Below are 15,343 nucleotides of genomic sequence, written 5' to 3'. Positions count from 1 at the left end.
CCGTCGCTGTAATATTGTAGTGCTTGAGAAACGTTGTTATATTATTATAGGCAGTATTCGCCACTAAATGTTGTACCTAATGGTAAAATGACGTCACGATGATATTTAGCAAAGTTTTCAAAACACTTTCATAGCTTTTCTTTTTTTTTTTTCATTTTAAAAATCTAATTGTTGGCATTATAGTGGCGTTTTGAGAAATGCCATTATATCTTTTTTTCTTTTTCTTTTTCTTTTTTGAATTGTGTAATTTTATATGATTGAATTAAAAAAAAGGCTTGTAATAAAGCTAAAAAATAGCACTAATATGAAACAAGCTATTAAATTTATATAAATGGTTGAAACAAGTTATCTATATAAATATATTGTTGGACAATTTTCACTGTATTTAAATAGATTAAATTCTGTTGTGTACTAAACAACAACCAGAATATAAAGAAATAAAGGAAATGAGAGAATTTGTTTGATTACAAAAATCAAACTAGAAATAAAAAATAAATAAATAAAAATAGATTTTATTTTGTTACAAAAATAAAATTAAAATCTGATTTAAATAAATAATAATAACACCGAAAATAAATTAAATAACTTACTTGATTAATTCTTGAATAATATCTGATCAAGTCAAGTGTTTGACACTGTGTCCTTATGACAGATTCGTCCTCTCCACGGTACTTTCAGAATTTGGACGTCTATCTCCCATGATGAAATGATCAACTACAAACAATAGCAGCACTACAAATTGTTTGTCTTACGAACACACTAAGTATTTACACTCTTTCTTACAAGAAAATAATGAAACAAAATGAAGAATAAATTTGCAGAGCTCTTAAAGACGAAAATTATGAATGTTCTGACTGTTTTTTAACATCAAATGAGGGCTGTCCTATTTATAGATAGATTGGTGGCTGCAGGTTTTGAATTAAATAGGTGCAAACCTGTTTGAACAGGTATGAAACCTGTTGGTTTTGAATTTAAACAGATTTGAATCTGTTAGGTTCACAATTCAAACAGATAAAAACGGGAAGGGTCCTGTTTGGGTGTACAGTAAAATCGGACCAGATTATTTCCGGTTTAATTTGAATTCTGGATTTTATTTTACCAAAAATAAAATTAAATTCAAATGTTTTTAACCAAAAAATATAGGTATTGGGCCGGACAAGCCCAACCCAACCTCACACCACGCACCTGCGCCCAAGCCCAGCCCAGCCTGCCCAACCGACCGGACGGACGGCGGCGGTGCGTACGCGTGTGTGGTGATTTTTGGGTCCAATGGGTCTAGCTCATTTTACCCATAACCTCCCTCTCTAAAACACTTGGGTACCCCTTGGGGCACATCCCAAGTACCAAACCCATGCGTTATAAACCCCATTCAAAACTTCCCACCAAATCAATGTGATTGTTGGAAATGGTTTGGAAAAAAAAAATTTGGGTTTATAACAGATTTTTTCCTAATTTTGGTCTAATGTTTAGATGGGACCCGTGCGTCGATTTTCGCGGGTCAAAGTGGTAACACGTTCCATGCCGCGTTGTGATTCACGTGGTATATTTGGTTGCTCAAACCATTACCGAGTGAATGGGAAATTGAAGCCAAAGTGTGCTCCATAAAAATGGAGTTTTGGTAAAAAATCCTTAAAGGTATTGAATAAGACTTGTCTCACATTGATTTGGTAGGAAGTTTTGAATGGGTTTATAAGGCATGAGTTGGGTACTTGGGGTGTGCTCCAAGGGGTACCAAAGTGTTTTAGAGATGGAGGTTATGGGCAAAATGGGCTAGACCCATTGGATCCAAAAATCACCACACACGCGCGCGCGCACCGCCGCCGCCATTCGTCCGGTCGGGCTGGGCATGGGTGTGAGGTTGGGTTGGGCTTGTCCTGTTTTACTGTACGCCCAAACAAGGCCCTTCCTATTTTTATCTATTTAATTCAAAACCTGCAGCCACCAATCCATTTATAAATAGGACATCCCTCATTTGATGTTAAAAAACATTCAAAACATTCATAATTTTTGTCCTTAAGAGCTCTACAAATTTATTCTTCATTTTGTTTCATTATTTTCTTGTAAAAAATAGTGTAAACATTTAGTGTGTTCGTAAGACAAACAATTTGTAATGCTGCTATTGTTTGTAGTTGATCATTTCATCCTGGGAGATAGACGTCCAAATTCTGAAAGTACCGTGGAGAGGACGAATCTGTCTTAAGGACACAGTGTCAAACACTGGATTTGATCAGATTATTATTCAAGAATTAATCAAGTAAGTTATTTAATTTATTTTCAGTGTCATTATTATTTATTTAAATCAGATTTAAATTTTGTTTTTGTAACAAAATAAAATCTGTTTTTATTTTTTTTTTATTTCTAGTTTGATTTTTGTAATCAAACAAATTCTCTCATTTCCTTTATTTCTTTATATTCTAGTTGTTGTTCACAACAGAATTTAATCTATTTAAATACAGTGAAGATTGTCCAACAATCTTAAGACAGATCTATTTTAGTATCTTCATTGTATTTAATTTTCTGTGATTTCATAAAGACATATTCTGATTGGAAAAACAAATAGTGTTTATGCTATTTGACAGATAGAAGTAATATACTGTCTCTTTTCTTTGACAACTAGTAGTAATATACTGGTGTCGTTAACAATTGCAGAATATTAATTTGTGTTACAGATAATTATTGTGATATTTTATTTTTCTAGTTTTAGTAACAAGGAAAATAAAATTATTTTGTGTTATCATTTATTTTTTGATTTTAGTAACTAGAAAATTAATTTGTGTTTTAATTTTTTCTGATTTTTGTAATCAAAGATTATGGTTACTACAACTGAAACTGCAACTGGTAGTGGTACTCCGATTGTTACATCAACACTGGTCCCTATCTAGAACCATGTTCATGTACCAATAAATCATGGAGAAAAACGGAAAAAATTTAACGGTACTGAGTTTAAGAGATGGCAGCAGAAAATGTTGTTCTATCTTACAACTTTGAATTTGGCTTGGTTTCTCCATGAAGAGGCTCCAGCACTTAAAGATGGTGAAAGTGATCAGCAAGTTATTGCCGCTGTAGATGCTTGGAAACATTCAGATTTCCTGTGCAGAAACTACATCCTCAATGGCCTTGACAACATGCTGTATAATGTTTACAGTCCTTTGAAGTCAGCAAAAGAATTGTGGGATTCTTTGGAGAAGAAATACAAGACAGAGGATGCCGGCACGAAAAAATTTGTTGTCGGTAAATTTCTGGATTTTGTTATGGTTCACTCCCAAACGGTAATTTCTCAAGTTCAAAGTTTTCAGATAATTTTGCATGATATTCATTCAGAAGGTATGTCTCTTAGCGAGTCTTTCCAAGTCGCTGCTTTAGTGGAAAAGTTACTACCGGCTTGGAAAGATTTCAAAAATTATTTAAAACATAAATGCAAAGAGATGACCATAGATGAACTTATTGTAAGACTGAGAATTGAGGAAGATAACCGAAAGGCTGAAAAGAAGAATAGGAAAAATCCCATTAAGTCCAAGGCTAATGTGGTTGAACAAGTTCATAAACCACATAACAAAAAGAGGAAGTTTACTGGAGATGGTCCTAAACAAGGCGATAGCAACAAGAAGTTCAAAGGAAAATGCTATAACTATGGCAAGACTGGACATCAGGCTTTTGACTGCCGCCGCCCTAAGAAGGATCATGGAAGTATAAGCACGAAGACTACCAATCAAGCCAATGTAACTGAACTAGATTACATCTCTGACGGAGTGAATGACATCAACCTCTCTGCTGTGGTGTCTGAGGCTAACTTGGTTGGAAATCCCAAAGAGTGGTGGGTTGACACTGGAACAACTCGTCACATTTGTACGGACAAGAAGATATTCACTACCTACAATGAGGCTGCACATGGTGAACAACTTTTCATGGGAAATTCTTCTACTTCTACTGTGGCTAGACAAGGAAAAGTGATCTTGAAGATGACATCAGGAAAAGAATTGACCCTTAACAACGTACTACATGTACCTGATATCCGGAAGAATTTAGTTTCTGATTCTTTGTTAAGTAAAAATGGTTTTAGGCTTGTTTTTGAGTCTGATAAATTTGTATTAACAAAGAGTGGTATATATGTTGGTAAGGGATACATGAGTGATGGTCTTTTTAAACGAAATGTAATGACAGTTGTACCAAAAGTTGCTATGAATGAGAATAACACATATTTTTCTTATATTCTTGAGTCGAATTTATGACATGGTAGATTAGGTTATGTAAATTATGATGCTGTGCGTAGATTAATTGGTTTGGATTATAAACTAAAGTTTGAAATTAATCCTAATCATAAATGTGAAGTTTGTGTAGAAGCGAAACTAACTAAGGCTCCATTTAAATCAGTTGAAAGGAAAACCGAACCTCTAGAATTAATTCATACTGATGTATGTGATCTAAAATTTGTTCAAACTAGATGAGGTAAAAAATATTTCATAACATTTATCGATAATTGCACAAGATATTGTTATGTTTATTTACTTAGAAGTAAAGATGAAGCCTTAGAAATGTTTAAACTTTATAAAACAGAAGTTGAAAATCAACTTGGTAAAACCATTAAAATGGTTAGAAGTGATAGGGGTGGTGAATATGATGCACCATTAAATGAATTTTGTACACAACATGGCATTATTCACCAAACTACAGCACCCTATTCTCCTCAGCAAAATGGAATGAATTTTGTGCACAACATGGCATTATTCACCAAACTACAGCACCCTATTCTCCTCAGCAAAATGGAATTGCTGAAAGAAAGAATAGAACACTAAAAGAAATGATGAATGCCATGTTACTAAGTTCAGGCTTACCACAGAACTTGTGGGGGGAAGCAATATTGTCTGCTAATTATGTTCTTAACAGAATACCCCACAAGAAAACCAAATGCATTCCTTATGAATTGTGAAAAGGTCGATCGCTTTCCTAAAAATACTTAAAAGTGTGGAGGTGTTTGGCAAAAGTTAAAATTCCTGTTCCTAAAAAGACTAAGATTGGACCAAAAACAGTAGATTGTGTGTTTATTGGTTATGCTTAGAATAGTAGTGCATATCGGTTTCTGACTTATAAATCAGAAATACCTGATATAAATGTGAACACTATTATAGAGTCAAGGAATGCTGTGTTTTTTGAACATGTCTTTCTTTACAAGAAATGACAGGAATTAAGTTCACAGAAACGAACTTATGATTGTACACAAAGTCAAGAGACTAATGACAATCAAACACAAGAGACTAGTAATGGTCTCGACCAACGGGATTTAACTGATGATGAACCACGACGAAGTAAGAGAGCAAGAACATCAAAATCCTTTAGTCCAGATTTTCTGACATACTTGTTAGAAAATGAACCTCAAAGCTTTAAGGCAGCAATGATAGGTCCTGATGCATCTTTGTGGAAAAAGGCTGTTAATAATGAAATTGAATCCATTATGCAAAATCATACTTGGGAATTGGTGGATCTTCCACCAGGTTCTAAACCTCTTGGATATAAATAGATATTCAAGAGAAAAATGAAAGCAGATGGTTCAATTGATAAGTATAAACCAAGACTTGTAATAAAAGGTTACAGACAAAAGGAAGGTCTGGACTATTTTGACACATATTCCCCTGTAATAAGAATAACATCTATTCGTATGCTTATTTCTATAGCAGCATTGTTTAATTTAGAAATACATCAAATGGATGTTAAGACAACTTTCTTAAACGGCGATCTAAATGAAGAGATCTATATGGAGCAACCCAAAGGGTTTGTAGTATCGGGGCAAGAAAAGAAAGTTTGTCGGCTTGTAAAATCTCTTTATGGATTAAAACAAGCACCTAAGCAATGGCATGAAAAATTTGATCATGCAATGCTTACTAATGGGTTTAAGATAAATGAATGTGACAAATGCGTCTATGTTAAAAACACTGACCAAGGATATGTCATAATTTGTCTTTATGTGGATGACATGCTTATCATTGGAAGCAGTCAAAACATGATCAAATCAACTAAGCAAATGCTTAGCAAAAGATTTGATATGAAAGATGTGGGGGTCGCAGATATTATATTAGGAATGAAAATTACTAAAATATCTGACGGATATGCATTATCTCAATCACATTATATTGAGAAAATTCTTGGTAAATTTATCAAGGATGATATGAATTTAGTTAGAACACCTGTAGACATCAGTCTTTATTTATCGAAAAATAAAAGTGATGCAGTGTCTCAGTTAAAATACTCCCAAATCATTGGAAACCTAATGTACCTAATGAATTGTACTCGTCCTGATATAGCTTATGCTATCAGTAAATTGAGTAGGTACACTAGTAACCCCGGAGAAGACCATTGGAAAGCGATCATTCGGGTTCTTAGATATCTAAGATTCACCCGTGATCATGGTTTGAACTTTACTCGATATCCAACAGTACTTGAAGGTTATTGTGATGCAAATTGGATATTAGATACTAAAGATTCAAAATCCACTAGTGGATATGTCTTTAGTCTTGGAGGCACTGCTGTTTCTTGGAAATCCATGAAACAAACATGCATCGCACGATCCACAATGGAATCCGAGTTCATTACTTTAGACAAAGCAAGAGAAGAAGCAGAATGGCTTCGTCACTACTTAGAAGATATTCCAATGTGGCCAAAACCTGTGCCAGCTATTTGCATTCATTGTGATAGTCAATCTGCAATAGGCAGGGCACAAAATCATATGTATAACGGTAAGTCACGACATATTCATCGTCGACATAATACCGTAAGGCAATTGTTGTCAAACGGAATAATCTGAATAGATTATATGAAATCTAAAGAGAATAATGCAGATCCATTAACAAAAGGTTTGACAAAAGAGCTAGTGTATAGTTCATTGAAGGGGATGGGATTAAAGCCTATTACATAAGAGTCGTCATAATGGTAACTCTACTTATGTGACTGGAGATCCCAAGAACTAAGTTCAAAGGGACAACTAAGTTATGTATGGCTCGCCAGAAATCACCAAGGGATTAAAATTCCCTACCCATTCCTGTGGTGAGAGTGATATCTGCAACATATGTTATATACATGGGTATAAGGATAAGCTTTGCTTTTAATGATTACTTATATCTTGATTGAGGCATAAAATCAAGACGAGTATAAGGAGATACTCACAATAAGAATCACCTATATGAGTGTCAAACTGGGGCCGGTTCTATGAGAATGAAAAAGGCTAAATTCTCTAGAAACACTCATGAAAACCAGAAGTGTTCAAGGCCAAAATGAACACAACAGTGAGAACCATGATGTGTTAGAAGATATTTTGTGTGAAATCTATTGTCTTGGCTTACACAAACGGCTGAACAATTCAATGTATCGCGTCCATTGGTTAGCTAGTAAGTCCGATAGGTTATTACCAGGGAAGGTTCAAGGCCAAAAGCTACCTATCCTGATGTAAGATATTTTCGACTTATACTTTTTCCATAAAGTCTGCATATTGTTGTATTTCCGTTGTCATCAAATTCCATTCATGTGGGGGATTGTTGGAAATGGTTTGGAAAAAAAAATCTGGGTTTGTAACTGATTTTGTCCTAACTTTGGTCTAATGTTTAAATGAGACCCGTGCGTCGATTTTCGCGGGTCAAAGTGGTAACACGTTCTATGCCGCATTGTGATTCACGTGGTATATTTGGTTGCTCAAAACCATTACCGAGTGAATAGAAAATTGAAGCCAAAGTGTGCTCTATGGAAATAGAGTTTTGGTGAAAAATCCTAAAAGGTATTGAACAAGGCTTGTCCCACATTGATTTGGTGGGAAGTTCTGAATGGGTTTATAAGGCATGGTTTGGTACTTGGGATGTGCCCCAAGGGGTATCCAAGTGTTTTAGAGAGGGAGGTTATGGACAAAATGGGATAGACCTATTGGACCCAAAAATCACCACACACGCGCGCGCGTCGCCGCCGCCGTCCATCCAGTCGGTCGAGCGGGATGGGTTGGGTTTGGGCGCGGGTACATGGTGTGAGGTTGGGTTGGGCTTGTCCGGTCCAATACCTATCTTTTTGGATAAAAAACATTTGAATTTAATTTTATTTTTGGTAAAATAAAATCCAGAATTCAAATTAAACCGAAAATAATCTGGTCCGGTTTTACTGTACACCCAAACAGGGCTCTTCTCGTTTTTATTTGTTTGAATTGTGAACCCAACAGATTCAAATCTATTTAAATTCAAAACCAAAAGGTTTCATACCCGTTCAAATAGGTTTGCATCTGTTTAATTCAAAACTTGCAGCCACCAATCCATCTATAAATAGGACAGTCCTCATTTCATGTTGAAAAACATTCAGAACATTCATAATTTTCGTCCTTAAGAGCTCTGCAAATTTATTCTTTATTTTGTTTCATTATTTTCTTGTAAAAATGAGTGTAAACACTTAGTGTGTTTGTAAGACAAACAATTTGTAGCGCTGCTATTGTTTGTAGTTGATCATTTCATCCTGGAAGATAGACGTCCAAATTCTGAAAGCACCGTGGAGAGGACGAATCTGTCTTAAGGACACAGTGTCAAACACTGTACTTGATCAGATTATTATTCAAAAATTAATCAAGTAAGTTATTTAATTTATTTTCGGTGTTATTATTATTTATTTAAATCAGATTTTAATTTTGTTTTTGTAACAAAATAAAATCTGTTTTTATTCATTTATTTATTTTTTCTAGTTTGATTTTTGTAATCAAACAAATTCTCTCATTTCTCTGATTTTTGTAACAAATTCTCTCTCCTGGTTCACTTTCTCCAGTTTTTTACCACATAGTTGTGTTGTGCACACATGGGAGGCCACTAATATGGCATGGCCGGCCACTAATCTTCATTGACCTTTTTGACCCTTGGCCGGCCGGCCACCTAAGCCCAAGAAAACTGGCTGGCCATGATCCTCAGGGTTGGTACATTACAAATCTGTATTCCTTTTCCCCAGATTTTGTATCTGGGAGGGGGTTGCCATTTTGGAGGGAAACTTGGCTTCATTTCCCCCCATTTTTTCCCCCTCTTTTTGCCTATATAAACCAGCCTCCAGCTCTGGTTTTAAGGGTTAGAAATTTTTCCTTTGAGCTCCCTTGTTGTATCTCTCTCCTTCTATACTCCCAAGCTCAAAACCTCTCAAGTCCAACACTCATTTCTTCATCAACCCATATCCCCACCCTTCCATCCTCCATTCCAGTGGTTTGAGGTTGTTCTCCAGAGCCTAGGAGTGCTGCATTTTGGTCCAAAAGGCTGCTAAAGTTTGGTCTTCAAGGGTGAGCACCATTTTCTCTATTTTAAGCTTGTTTTTGTATCCTTTCTAAGCCATACATGCTTGCTGTTTTAGGCTCCGACCCTAACTGGAACTAGGCTTATTTTGAGCTTTTTTTCATGTTTGTTTAGGGCCTCTCACTGTTTGAGGCCTCCTTGTTACACTTGCTTCATTACCCCTCTTGTGTGCCTATTCCTTGTGTAGTATTTTTGGCCTACGTGTAGACTGTTTTGAGCTCTATCATAAACTGTAAAGTTGTTTATTTTGAGCCCTTATTCAACATTGTTGAAGGGCTCATCACTGTTTGAGGCTTCCATTTGCCACTTACCTTTATATCTCTCTTTTGGCTCCATTTTTGCATGATTTGTTAGCCTCTTATGCTTCTATTTTTGGGCTCTGGTCCGAACTACAAATGACCTTATTTTGACCCCCTCTTCATGTTTAATTAAGGGTCTTTTACTGTTTAAGGCATACTTTTTATACTTTGTGTTATAGCTCTCTTTTTTGGCCTTATTTTGCATAGCATTTTGAGTATTCTTGTACACTGTTTGGGTCTGTCCACCAACTGGAAAATATCATGTTTTGGGCCCCTCTTCAACTTTGTTTAAGGGCCCTCATCTGTTTAGAGCCGGCAGCCATGACTTGCTTCTTTATCTCACATTTGGTGCCATTTTTGCATGCTAGTTTTGCCCCATTTGTGTTCATTGTTTGGCCTTTCTTAAAACTATAAACATGCTTTTTTTGGGACTGCCTTGAATCTGTCTTCACATGTCATACTCAAATAATGCATGCTTGATGTAGCTACAAGTCATTTCATGTGCTTAGTTTTGCATTTCGGTTTCATTTCATGCATTGGGTACTATATCGCCCTGATTCGGGACTGTTTTGGGTCATATTTTAGCGCTGAAATTTGCATGCTTGTATGCCATATTCCATGCCTTGCCATGTCTTGTTAGAGTGACATTTTGTGCCTTACGGTCGGTCATCAGTTTGCGTGCATGTGTGCACGCATTCCGAGTTGTCTCATTTTCATCTAATGGCCTCTTATGCGAGTGTGGCTGAGGTCCACTTGTGTTAGTGTAAGTCCATTTATACATTGTGTATGCCATTTTATTTCATAGCATTGCGTATGCTAGGTTGTATGTTAGCGCATTGTGTATGCCATGTTATCTCGTGCATCGTGTATGCCATTTCATATCATTGTGCATGCTAGGTTGTATATTAGTTGCATTCATGCATGTCATGCATACTGCATTGTGCTTGGGATAGGAGTTAGCCCGAACACGGGAAACGAGGTACGTTTCGTACTCCGAGTGACGGAACGTGTCTCAGTTCCCAGTCGCCGACACTCCGGATTATCCATGATGGAGTCTAGGTTTTGTTTTGTTTTTATGTGCATTCATCCTATATTGAGTTGCACAATTCGACTCCTCGGCCATCATACATCGATATGCGTGATTGATGGCACGAGGATCGAGACACGCATACATTTGTGAAAATACATTGCTATGCCCCTTTCCTGCTCTCTGTTGCAGCAAATCAAGAATTAGCAACCTTCTGGAGCTTGACGCGCTTTCCAAGAGTAATTGTAAAACAGAGGCTAATTGGGGCATCCCAGTGGATTTCCGCGCAAGGCAGCCCAGACATGCATCATCCATCATCTGAAGAAGAGTCAAGGCAGTCCCTGGCTTGCATGCCAGTTTATTATTTTTCTTAGTTAATTTGTAAATTAATTAGGAATTTGTTTATATTCGGACTGTATTATTTGGACTGTACTATTTATTCGGGCCCTCTGCGCGAGGGCACAACTGTAATAAGTGTACGTGTGTGTGTTGTATGTCTTCCAAACCCACGTCTTTCTCCCTTTTATTTATCCGCTTATGATGGTTAGATTAGGGTATGTTTCAATTAGCATACAATATGATAGCATGTTTGCATTCATTCATCTGTTTTGCATGCACTGGGCTCGGCGCATCATAGTAACTGCATTGTATTTTCAATTCTAAGTTGAATACATGTTAGCTGTAGCATTTCATATGCCATGTTTAGAATAGCCGAGCCTGCTATAGTTTCACTTTTGCATGTGTTGCATTAGGCATTTCTGTATAATTAGGGTCATGCATGGATTTCTAACCTAGCTTCTGTTTTGGCTTGGAGTACTCGGTGAGTTTTTATGCTTTAGCATCCTTGCATGCGTGTGAGTGACTGCCATGATAGCATGCTTACCATGAGGCTATTTGCTTATGTGATATAACTGCCTTGAATGCCTGTGGGTGAAGGTTGCGTTGTTTAGATTGGAATAAATCATCAACTGTTTGTTTTAAGCCCACTAGATAGTGGCAAAATCATGTTTTTCTAAGCCCACCCGAGGGTGGCAAATCCACGTCTTAGCCTACTTGCGAGTAGCACCATCAAACCATTTTCAAACAAACAAACATGAAATGTTTTGTTCCAATTCAGGCGATCCAGTCTATACTTGTATGCTGTGCTCATCACATAGTAATCTAGGCTAATAACCGGAATAAGAACACACAATGTTTTTCAAAAATAGATATCATGGTTAGTAGAGGCCGATCTTTGATCGGGCGAGCGGGGGTGCTCACGAAGTGACCTTCCCCAATCGTACCCAAGTTCCCGAGCCGAGGCAACTTTGGTGATGATGGACACGTGGCCTTAGGCAACGAGTCAGGGTTTCCTAAATTTCCCAAAATAAAACATTTAGGTGGTGACTCTGTATCTGGCAAAGCAGTCCATGTTTGGCACTTCTTTTCTAAAAATCTGTTTTCTCAAAATGATTTGCCGGATTTAGACTCTTCGGTTCAGATTAAGAACCGTGACATTTGAGAGTTTTGAGCTGTAGTGAGCCCAATATCGAACGGAACAGGAGCTTGTTCCTCTCGGGGCGTTCGGGGACGTCTACATAACCCTACTTATATGACTGGAGATCCCAAGAACTAAGTTCAAAGGGACAACTAAGTTATGTATGGCTCGCCAGAAATCACCAAGGGATTAAAATTTCCTATCCATTCCTATGGTGAGAGTGATATCTGCAACATGTGTTGTCTGCAGGGGTATAAGGATAAGCTTTGCATTTAATGATTACTTATATCTTGATTAAGGCATAAAATCAAGACGAGTATAAGGAGATATTCACAATAAGAATCACCTATATGGGTGTCGAACTGGGGCCGGTTCTATGAGAATGCAAAAGGCTAAATTCCCTAGAAACACTCATGAAAACCAGGAGCGTTCAAGGCCAAAATGAACACAACAGTGAGAACCACAATGTGTTAGAATATATTTTGTGTGAAATCTATTGTCTTGGCTTACACAAACGGCTGAACAATTCAAGGCATCGCGTCCATTGGTTAGCCTGTAAGTCCGATAGGTTATCACCAGGGAAAGTTCAAGGCCGAAAGCTACCTATCCTGATACAAGATATTTTCAACTTATACTCTTTCGATATAGTATGCATATTGTTGCATTTCCGTTGTCATCAAATTTCATTCATGTGGGGGATTGTTGAAAATGGTTATAAAATTCTGGGTAAAATCAGAATTTTTTCCTAAGTTTGGTCTATTTTTTAGGTGGGCCCCGTGCGTTAATTTTCACGGGTTAAAGTGATAACGCGTTCTATGCCGCGTTTTGATTCATGTGGTATATTTGGTTGCTCAAAACCATTACCTGCTGAATGGGAAATTGAAGCCAAAGTGTGCTCCATGGAAATGAAGTTTTGGTGGAAATTCCTTAAGGTTGTAAAATGGCTTGTCCCACATTGATTTGGTGGGAAGTTTTGAATGGGTTTATAAGGCATGGGTTTGGTACTTGAGGTGTGCCCCAAGGTTTACTCAAGTGTTTTAGAGGGAGAGGTTATGGGCAAAATGGGCTGACCCATTGGACCCAAAAATCACCACGCGCGCGCCGCCGCCGCCGTCCGTCCAGTCGGGCGGGCTGGGCTTGGGCGCGGGTGCGTGGTGTGAGATTGGGTTGGGCTTGTTCGGCCCAATACTAATCTTTTTTGGCCAAAAATATTTGAATTTAATTTTATTTTTGGTAATAAACTGGTCCAGCTTTACTGTACACCCAAACAGGGCCCTTCCCGTTTTTATCTGTTCAAATTTGAATCCAACAGGTTTGTTTCTGTTTATTCAAATTGAACAGGTTTCATACTTATTCAAACAGGTTTTGCACCTGTTTAATTCAAACCCAACAGTCGTAATTCCATCTATAAATGGGACAGCCCTCATTTGGATTTTGTAACTCTAATTCTGTCCCGTCCTTCATAATTCTGCAAATATTCTTTTCATATTGCTGCATTATTTTCTTCTGTGAGAGAGTATAAACACTTAGTATGTTCGTTAGGCAAACAATTTGTAGTGCTACTATTGTTTGTAGTAGATCATTTTATCTTGGAAGATAGACGTCCAAATTCTGAAAACACCGTGGAGAGGACGAATCTGTCTTAAGGACACAGTGTCAAACACTGGATTTGATCAGATAATTATTCAAAGAAATTAATCAAGTAAGTTGTTTAATTTATTATTCTGTTTTATTTGTTTATTTAATTAGATTTTAATTTTATTTTTGTAACAAAATAAAATCTGTTTTTATTTATTTATTTTTATTTCGAGTTTGATTTTTGTAATCAAACAAAATTCTCTCATTTCTTTTATTTCTTTTATATTCTGGTTGTTGTTAAGTACACAACAGAATTTAATCTTTTTAAATACAGTGAAGATTGTCTTACAAGATTCAATAGCTTCTAATCTTGTCTATATTATATATTAAAGAAAATGGGGTTTCTAATAAGAAGAGCCTTATGAAACTTAAACGTTTATACTATTTTTTTAAAATTCTTATTTTTTAAATAATTAAAAAATCTTCTATTAGCTAACTTTTATTGAATTATTAAAAAAAATATATTATTATACCTTAATTTACACATTTCAAAAGAAAAGTTAATTAATTCATTTATAAAATCAAATTTAGAAATTTGAAAGGAAAGTTAATTAATAAGTTTTAAAATTTTAAAAAAAATCTTCCAACTTTTATTGAATTATTTTTTTAAAAAAATCTTATTATGCCTTGATTTATATATTTCAAAAAAAAAAAGTTAATTAATTCATTTAGAAATCTAAATTTAAAAATTTGAAAAGGATCACTTTTGAAATTGAGATTTTTGTACCATTAAAATATAGATTTTAAACCATATGTAGAATGACGTGTATTTTTAAATTTTATAAATTCAAAAAATTGAGGAAAATAGGTTGGGATTTCAATCCTTAAAGAGGCCACAACGTTTTTGTTTATATAATAGTAGATAGATGACTAAAATATTTTTTTCTATTAGTTTTATTGATTGAAAATAGGTGAATTTAAATTGACAAAATTAAAAAATTAAGGTTTATTTTGTTATAAAGCTTAAATCTTGATTTTTTTTTTTATTTTTTGTAATTTTTCCAAAAAACAATACTATTAAATAAAAAATATAACAGGCCAACAAGTTAAAGGTTCAAATTTGCAGCCCATAAAATCTGTAATTGGAGCCTTTTGAGGCCTTAATTATTAGTCCATAAAATTTTTCCATTTATACTTTAAATGGCCCAATATATAGCTCTAAATTACAGCCTAATTTCTTTGCTCTCTTGACGTACAAATTGCAACCCATTTGACTACTAAAGATTGCTTCAAAGGCTTTAAAGTTTAAGTCCGATTTTAGCCCAAAAGACTTTAAAGAATCAGTTTCATGATATTAAAACCTTTTGTTGAGCGCTAAGAGGACCTCTAATGGAATGATTAAAAAAATTTGCTTATATGACAAAAAGTGAAAAAGTGGGGCTCAATTGAGCGTATTAAGTGTTTGTTAGTTTGGAATGTAGATGTGTGATTCAATAGTGTAGCTAAAGTGTGCGTTAAATGTATATTGGGTAAGTGTAAGGTCTACTCAAATATATATAAAATAATATTATTAAATTCTTAGATAAAATAATACTATTAAAAAACAAAAGAAAGCACTACAACAAAATAGGGGTGTAAATCTAGTCTGGTCCGGCCCGGCCCGGCCCAAGCCTCG

This window comes from Camellia sinensis, chromosome 1 (assembly GCF_055761805.1).
Source record: "Camellia sinensis isolate YWXY chromosome 1, ASM5576180v1, whole genome shotgun sequence".
Taxonomy (NCBI): Eukaryota; Viridiplantae; Streptophyta; class Magnoliopsida; order Ericales; family Theaceae; genus Camellia; species Camellia sinensis.
This window is presented reverse-complemented; position numbering follows the sequence as displayed.